This window comes from Pinus tabuliformis, chromosome 2_1 (assembly GCF_031772625.1).
Source record: "Pinus tabuliformis cultivar Carrire ecotype Pingquan chromosome 2_1, CPIR1, whole genome shotgun sequence".
NCBI lineage: Eukaryota > Viridiplantae > Streptophyta > Pinopsida > Pinales > Pinaceae > Pinus > Pinus tabuliformis.
This window is the reverse complement of record NC_142299.1, coordinates 592247031-592257169: the sequence shown is the minus strand read 5'-3', so window position 1 is coordinate 592257169 and position 10139 is coordinate 592247031.

Sequence of the window (10139 nt, the reverse complement as noted above, 5' to 3'; positions counted from 1 at the left end):
CACAATATCCTCCTCATGAAGCATCCTCTAGTTTTTTCTGTCTAGGCTTGATCAACAATGTGTTTGGGGTTCTATAATTCTATAAATCATAAGGCCTTATTATCCTTAAGGCAATTTGTATACTAGAATTCCTTCTAATATTTACCTTGATATGTTATAAGTGTTATCTCTAACTTCGACACTATCTTTAGGACTTATTTCCTCGCTTCTTTTTTAATTGAGGATAAGATTGCACTATATGGGTTTCTTAATTTAGAAATTTTCTCTGTGATATTTGGTTGGGGTTGTTCATATAGCTCTTGGATAAATAAAAATATTGGGGAAGTGGCTTTTATATTTGGAAAATACATCATTTTTAATTTTTCTTACCAATTTGAAGCATGTTTGGGTTTCAACGTTTGTAATTTTTTAGGAGGGTGTATGTTGAGCTCAAACTAATGGTTTAAATATTGACTGTAAAGGTGGTGCTCTAAGGATATTGGGAACATATTTCTTGATCATGAAGCCATATTTTGACTCTAGCACCATGGAAACTTATCAATAGAATAAACTACAAAAATTACAAGAGTATATCCTCATCCTCTAATTAAATCATAATCATATTGTATGTAGTTTAACAACATCAATGTAATTATGAGGAAGATGAAATCAATTACATTCATATAAAGGTGGATGATATTCATCTTCAATTATTATTTCTATGACTAGCACTTCAGCTAGCCCTCCTCATCACCTAATTATACATCTAAATGGCCTAGTGAAATATATTGACATGGGATCATCTTGTTATATTTTGGATCAAAGATCATATGTATAGGTTATATGGATTTCAAAACTTGTCAAATTTTGGGAGTATTTTGGAAATCTTTTACCTTCTGATGGTGTAGTGTAAATTCATATATAACAAGTACTTTGCAAGTATATTTCTGATAAAGGTCTCTATTAGTTTAAGTCAACCAATCCCTTCTAATCCAACCAACATATTCTAATCTATTATGTAATATGATATACCTACTCCACCATAAATTAGATATTCTTCATACAAATTCTATTTTTGATGAAAAGAAATAAATAAATAAAATAACCTAATTTATTGTTTAAACATTGCTAATAATATTATTAAATTAGATGATATTATTTATACTTGATGGTTATAAACATTTATAAATCTTTGAGAGAGAGAGAGAGAGAGAGAGAGAGAGAGAGAGAGAGAGAGAGAGAGAGAGAGAGAGAGAGAGAGAGAGAGAGAGAGAGAGAGAGAGAGAGAACTGGTTGAAAATAGTTAAATTAAATCATAAATTAATTAAATTAATAAAATGTTAAATTAGATTATTAATGTATAAATAATTTAATTAAAATTAAAATTATTTCAAGTTTAAGTTTTATCTTTTATATATCGGGTTAGAGCTAGTTGAAATTAATTAAATTTCAAATTTATACATATCTTACATCATTCTGTAACGTTTGTAAAAAATAAAAATAATCCCAAGCTCTCCATGCACTCTTCCCTCCTCCACCTTAATCGGACCCCTTCGCTCTCTTCCCTCTCCCCACCACGCACCAAACCACTCCTTTTCTAACTTCTCGTCACATTGACGTCCCATGGTGGAGGAGCCCCAAGTTCCTCCCTTCTACTGCATGAACCTAGATCCTATCAACACCATGAATCGAATCCCCTTTCCATCAATGGATCATCTACGAAAGCTAACACACAATAGTCCAGAAGGTTGATGTGACCATGAAGAACACCTCATAGGCCCAAAGCTAGAAAAAAAAAGAGCATAATCAGCAATAAATAAATATTTGTGGAAATTTTGAGGTTGCACATTCCTTCATCTAGGTTAAACAAAAATATTCATTTTATGTAATACCATGTAATGATTTGCAAGTTTATGAAGGCTTGCTCCACAGAAAAGACTCTCCCTCATTGGATAACTCAATGGTGGAAGCCAAAATCCGACTACAACATTAATCTTGCCTCCAAAGGATTCTTCACAATCATCTTCTTGTGTCAGGAGGACCTCAAATTAATAATAGATGGTGTCTCTTACTTTCTCAACTCTAAAAGATTGTACATGATACAATGGACTCCTCGATTTGTGCCAGAAAAAGAGTAATTCTTTTAGGATCCATTCGCGAACCAAATATACTTTTTATCTTATAGGTACGAGGACCTTGAACTCCTGAAGGATGTAGGTAATCATCTCGTTAAATTTTTTTCCTCTTAGAACATACACTACGAAGCTTCTACACACGCTATGTCTGGATATGTGTCTATATTGACATATCTAGATTCGTCATCAAAGCCATCACTGTTAAATCAAAAGATAGAAATTGGTTCCAAATGTTGGAGAATGAGCATGTCCCATTCAAACGCTAGAAGTTCCACCAACACAACCATTTACTCAAGGATTGTCTTCTAAATGATCCCAAACCAATTGAAACAAGTAGTAGTACAATAGATGTTGAGGTTTTCACAAAAATACCTTCCAAGTGGTGACATACAAAGAAGTACAACCCTCCTACCTATCTCAAGTGCCAAATTATGAACAAGAGATTTGAGGTGTTGGAGGACCTCCGTGAAGAAACTTTAGAAAATCCAAAGGAAATGAAAGAAGTTGAACCCAAATTGACTATATAAAGAAAAGTTGTAGAGAAAAAAGGTAAAGGACCTATAGGAATTGAAATCCTTCATCATTGAAACACTCTGCCTCAATATGAAGACACCCCCATGATAGAAGAAGTGGATTTCACTAACTTGCGAGGGCTAGACCTTATATCCCTAAAGGAGGAATGTCACAAAAATGCAACAAACACCATGCCAGATAAGCAGATATGACTTCTTGTTGTTTCTCTCTAGAAGACTAAATCTGAAATGTAGATTGGTATTCAAACCATCAAGAAAAAATATGGAAAGAAGAGTGGCAAATAATTCAAGAAAAGGGTTCACAATTGCACCCTCCAATGACTAAACATTGCAGGTCAAAAGCTTGTAGAATCAAGGCAATACAAAGAGATCTTAAAGATATGCTCCTCCAAAACTAGAGTTTCCCCATGAACATCATCTCTTGGAACTAATGGGGTATGAATTTCGCCTCCAGGAAATGCACTCTGCATCGAAAGATCAAGTAGGATAAACTAACAATATTGTTAATTTAGGAAACTAAGTGCTCTAACATGAATTTTTATTCCATTATTGCAAAAATATTGAAAATGACTCAAAACTTAGTAGTGGACATGGAGGGAGCCTCTGTAGGCCTAGAAATACCCTAGAATATGTCTCAAATCGGTACGGAAGCTCCCGCCCTTAATCCTATGGTACTCACTATATCTTTTCACTTGTTAGACACAAAATACATGGATCCCTCTCTAATGTTTATGGACCTCAATATCCCTCTAACAATAAGTAAATTCTCTATCACCTTATCTTCTTGAAGGACCAACTAGATCCCTCTAAATGGATCCTAGGTAGTGACTTCAACATAATCACTTGCCTAATGGAAAATAAAGGTGGTTGAAGAAAACTAGATCAGGAATTGGAAGATATGAGAACCTTCATAGATGAGGCAAGCTTGGTGGGCATGAATGAATACCAATTGCCTCTTCACTTGGAAAAACAAAACAAGGGGGTCTTCTGAGATCTCAGTGTGCTTAGAATGCTTCTTAATGTTAGAATCCCTCCATGTGAGTGGTCATGAACTCTTAGCAGAAATCCTCCCACCCTTAGGGTTAAACAATTTGCAAATTTCCTTTACATGGAGGACCTTTACGAAACCCTTAAAGCACTCCTTTTGATTTGAACAATATTTCATCTCAAACACTATTGGGATAGGGTCCCCTATGGTCAAGTTTTGGTACTTACTTTCTGTACACATGTAAAGTCTTCATGATTTCAGGAAGCAGAGCGTGAAGATAATAAGAGTCAAGGAGGATTAAGTCCCTTATGATTTTAGTAGATAAGAATTTTTGAGACGCACAAATGGTCCATAGACGATGGTATTTTGAAAGAAAAGAATATATATAGAAGGGTCATAGTGAGTCTAGAAGGGAAGTCGTAACTAGAAGATCATTATTTTGGGAAAGTAAGCTAAGGTAGGAAAGTTTGTTTCCTGTACTTAGGCGAAGGGGAAGGCTCCTGCAGTTGAGTGCGCGGAGACCTTGGTAAGTTCGCAGGCTGAGTGTGAGCCCCTGTAGCTGAGTGCATAGGGAAAAAGAGCCTGTACTTGAATGAATACATCTAATAAAGACATTTTCGATCCTTTAATCGTGCATCTATGTATCTATTTTTACTTATGCAACTTTATTTATTTCGCTTTGTATTGAAAATCATTTGAATGAATGCTTATGTTATGCATGAAAGTGGTAGATCAATAATATGTGTTGATGTTATAAATGTTTAAAGACCCTCACGAAGATATAGATGTTGTTTAGGTGAATTATTGTAATTTACTGTTCCAGAAGCGTTAGCGTTCACAAAGATAAAGCTAAGCTCTAGAATCCACAAGAACCCGTCATACAAGCCTCTAGATGAAAAAATCTAGTTTTGTCATCCCCCAATACTGATTCGGGTGACATTGAACTTGCGTTACACATGTTGTTTCCGAAAGAGAGAGTAGTTAGGGTTTTGTTGCTTGGTGCAACTAACTTTGAACATGCGTCAGGACCCATCAAGCCAAGAAATGGTTCCATTGTCGGGACCAAGATATAACTGAGGAATGTGTGATAAGTGGTTTCCCACTAGGAAAGAAACTGGAGAGTGACTAGATCAGAAACTACACACATTTGCAACTTAGGAGAACATGGATCTGTGCCTATCAAAGGAAGAGTGTCTAAATAGATACCTCTTCACAAATGAACACAAGATATTATTCTTCTTTTTTCCCTGTGAATTGCTTGAGTGGCTATCCAAAATCACAGATAGTCAGGGTACGTGGAAGCTTGATGACACTATTTTGTGGACCCCAGAACTAGTGAAGCACTTGGAGGCTTCCGAAAACAGAATCACGTGGCCTGTTGACAACTTGATCGACGATATTCTGGGATGGTTCATTACGAAGTTCATGATCAATACATCCAACAACTATAGCAAAGCAAAGTGCAGGTTTTTCAAGGGACCAAGAGGTAAGTACCTGAAATCCACAAAGATCTGGATTAAGATGTTATTGTGTGAAAATATGGTTATGCCTTTAAATTGATGTGTCAGACTACGTAAAGTGGAAGAACATTCAGAAGGAACGTAGATTCAAGCTCTGAATACATTGCACTGTTAGGATTATCTGATAGTGATGAAGAAGGTAATATTCTAAGGACACCATGAACCACATTGGAGATCATAAGACAAGGTATCATAGGGATACCTCATCCATGCACACCACCTATGCCTCTAGCTCCACCCGACACATCTACACCTTCACTTCCACCTTGACCTCCATCATTTAGCATGGAAGACATGATGAGGATGGTTGTATTTAAGGGCCTAGGGACTGAAGACCCTAAGCAATTTTGGTTCATTGTAGATGTTGTATGGAAGGAACAACATATTATTGATGACGATATGAACAATGTTATAGGACAAAGTGCTGAGTTGGTATATCAAGTTTTTCTCTGGTAAACCTAACATGACTATGTTGGAGACACAAAACATGCTCAATAATGAACTTAATAAGCCCAAATCACAAACCTAAACAATAAAAAAATTTAAATAGATTCAGCAGAGGGTGAACGAATCTACATGGGACTTTGATCAAAGGGTGAAGTGTCCGATTAGACAGGCTAACATGATAATCATAGATGATCAACATAGATATTGGTACATTTATTCGCCCCTACCTCACCTAAGATTACCAATATCGCAACATAAAATAGGAATGTAAGCTGAAGCCTCGGAGATTTCCATGAGATTGGAGGCTTCTCCTGTGTAGGATACGAATCTAGGGTTACAATAGATTCAATCACAACTAGCCAATATGACATGTAGTTACAGAGTCTTAAGAAGGGAAAGAAAGTCTAGCCTAACGTGTACGCAGAAGTTTGGTGAATGAAGTGTAAAGGCCATGGTCATGATAAGGACCATTGTCCAGTCTATCAAAACTACCTTATTCGAGGAGGTCTTGTCCCCCTGAAACTAGAAAACACTATTGGACTGAGTACAAAGGTAGCCTTGTGGTACTCTATTTGTCAAATCTCTAGGAAGCACGTGACTGATAACTATCATATCCTGCAGAAGTTTGTGCAAAATCCGCAACAGTTGTTCTGCACTTTCTGTAAATTGGTCAGCCATGATGAGCACAACTACGAGAGCTATGAATTGATGATGGAATGGACCCCTACATATAGAATGTAGGCCGAAAATTAGCCTTAGGACCATGGCACAGGTGCAGTGTGCGGAGGATTCCAAGGTCAAGAAAGAGTACGAGGAGGAGAAGCTGGAAGGGGTCGCAGACAGGTTACTTGTTACAATTGTTGGGAGGTAGGTTATTTTGTACATGACTACCAGAATCAAACGCACTTCTCCTGTCAATATTGCCGACAGTTTGACAATGTCATAGAAGATTTCCTAGTACTTATAGTAAAGATGCAAGAAAATAAAGCTCAAATACCTACGAAGAATATCCAAATGATGAGAGTGGAGCCTTGCGAAGAGGAGCCTAGTATCAGTATCGTGACACGAAGTGATATGGCCATAGGAGAGTATAAGGGGAAGCAACCGGAGGTTGAAGGATGCGTACGTAATTTTTCTGGCAAGGAAGTTGGATTCGACCTAAGTCACAGAAAGGAAAATTTTATGGAAGCTAAAAGTAGCTTCACAAAAGCTTCTACTTCAGGAAGTCAGGAAAAGCCTAGAGGAAACAATAGCACACAAGACGTAAACCATTTCTTATTAACAACATTTTTAAATACTTGTGTGAAGCGACTATAGGATAGAATGGAAGTAGAAGGGATATAGGAGTTGATTGATAATTGTACCTATAAGATTAAGGCTCCTCTTGAACAATGCGTAATACACAAAGTGGGCAAAATAGAGAAGTGAACAAGTCACAAGATGCGACTAACTACACAAATTGATGAGTATGAGATGGACAAGGTAATTCTCAATCTAGGATCTGATGCGAAGGTTCTACCAAAGAAAAACATGGGAAAGAATGGGGAGGCCTAGACTAAAATGGTCTCCTATCTAGCTACGCATGGAAAACCAGCAAAAGATCATTCCTATCAGGCACCTGTATCAGGTCACGGTGGATATTGAAGGAGAGAGTGCCCTAGCCGACTTTGAAGTGATCGAGATAGTTGATGATAGTAACTCTTTCCTTGTGTTACTAGGCATTTATTGGGCCTTTGATATAGATATGATTATTAACCTTGTGAAGCACAGAATGATGTTTGAAAGAAAGGAGCTCTGGGTCATTGTTCCTTTGGACCCAACTGAAGGTGCGCGATATATCGAACGAGTCTGTGACTATGAGGATGAGGATGATCTTGATGAGATTTTACAATATCACTTCATGCGATGAGTATTGGATCAACCCTACAACGAATGGAAATATTTCTTGTAGTTTAGATTCTGATGAAGAGCATTCGAAAAACTGATTAAACAAAGTCACTTCATTGTGTTGTAACATGTTGACGAAATTGATCTGATGCATAGCTAGTGAGGTAAGGAATTTATCTTATTATGATGGTTTAGAAGACATTAAATTAATTTTGGATGAATTAAAGAGGGATGTGCTAGAAGAGCATTAGTTCTGAGTGATAGGTTTGGGACTTCGTGCTACGCCTGCCAAGTGGTGCGATACACATAAGGACAACTTCACTGATTGGAAATAATACAAGATAATGATGAGGCTGAGGTTTGGGTATGCTAATACCCATATGATTAAGAAATGCATAGGAAAGGATGATCCATGTGAACATTTGGCATTGTGGACTAAGGCATGGGGAGAGGAACTGTATTCGGAATGGGTTCACATATTTTGTCACACTTTGGATACCATTCCAATGAACTGGTATCTGGAAACTTAGTTGCGACATGGGATGGATGAATGGGATATCCTGAAGGAAAGTTTCTTGTTGACATTTAGATTTGAATATGGACTTGAATGTATTGATGAGGTTCTCCAAGAAATCAAAGGTGTGATATTTAAAATACCAAAGGAACTGGTAGCATGGGTTCAACCAGATTGGAAGACCCAACTGCACCATGAACTGGAATTTTGTAATGTAACTACAGAAGAAGGCAAAGATGACCCTAGAAACATCAATATTCCTAAGTCTGAAGGACAATGCAAGGTTGAGGGAACTAAAGTAGCAATCCCTAACACATCACAGCCTTTAAAGACTAAGTAGGTAAATATTCGATCGAACGTGCAACCGGATTTTTCTAAGATAGGTGAATATTGGTAAGAAGATACGATCGATAAGGTTGTAGAGCTGCTACACAAGTATCAAGACTTGTTTCCCACCAAGTGTTTTTATCTCAAGGGGATAGTAGGGGATTTGGGTGTCATGAAGATTACTTTGGAGCCAAATGTGAAGCCTGTAAAGCAATGCCCCTACTAATTAAATCCCAAATGTAAGGAAAAGGTTCAGAAAGAGTTGAATAAGATGCTGGAAGTTGGGATCATTGAAGCTGGGGAGGAATCAGACTGCGTAAATCCCATGGTAGTCCAAGAAAATAAGCAGCAGAATGAAATTTAGATATGTGTAGATCTTAGGAAGTTGAATGATGCATGCGTCCATGACCCATTCCCTACACCATTTATAGATGAAGTGTTGGAGAATGTTGGAGGGTAGGAAGACTACTCGTGCATTGATGGGTTCTTAGGGAAACATCTGATCAAGATTGCATTCGAGGATCGAAGTAAGACCACCTTGGCAATAGAATGGGGTTATTTTCAATACACAGTAATGGCTTTTGGGCTGAAGAATACCCCTGCAATATTTTCCAGAGTGGTAATTACAACTTTCAAGAAATTATCCACAAATTTTTAGAAGTCTACTTTAATGATTAAACCTTGTTTGGGTTGGTCAAGTGCCATGTTGCTAGTCTACGCCTCATGTTCTATACCTATCGAATATACCAAATTTTCCTTAACCTAAAGAAGTGTATCTTCTATGTACCATATGGAATATTTCTAGCTCATGTGGTTTGTAAGTAGGGCTTGATGATAGACCCTACCAAGATAGTTGTCATTGTTAATTTGGAAGCACCAAAAAAAGTAAAATAGTTGTGCACAATGTTGGGCCATATAGGGTATTATAGGAATTTTATCAAGGCATACATGCAAATAGCTATGCCAATGGAGAAGTTTTTGAAGAAAGATGCAACATTCTATTGAGACGAAGATTGCCAGACCAGTTTAAACACTTTGAAGGAAAAATGGTTAGTGCGCCCATTCTGGTATTCCCTGATTAGAAAAAGGAGTTTCATGTTCATTTGGATGCATCCTATGTTGCGTTAGGTGTGGTACTAACCGAACTAGACTAAGGATACATTGATCATCCTATAACATTTGCGAGTAGGAAATTGTCAAAGGCAGAGAATAACTACTCGAATATAGAGCATGAAGGACTAGCGATGGTGTACATGCTACAAAAGTTAGATCACTATCTATTAGGCACACACTTCAAAATGTATATAGACCATTCTGCTCTAAAATACCTAGTCAATAAGCTTGTGTTGAGGGCCAATATTTGTAGATGGTTTTTGTTATTACAGGAGTATGATTTTGAGGTGATCACGAAGCTAGGATGCCTGATGTTGGCCTTGATCACCTATCCAGAATTGAGATCGGCGATGAGACTATGAGTTTGGAATAAGGGTTACATGATGTGCAACTCTTTGTTGTTTGTGTTGAAGATGATCACTTTGCCGATATAGTTCATTTTTTGTCTATAAGAACATCCCTGGAAGGATATTTAACATAACAAAAGAAGGAATTGGTGGTCTGCGTGGCTGACTTCTCTATGATTTTTGGACACTTGTACAAAATGGGCTCTGATGAGATATTGGGCAGGTATGTCCCAGAATCTAAACAACCAAACATCCTTGAAGAAGCACATGTAGGAGTAGTGAGAGGACATTATGCAGGCAGAGTGACTACGCAGAAGATCCTTCACACAGGACTTTGGTGGCCAACGGT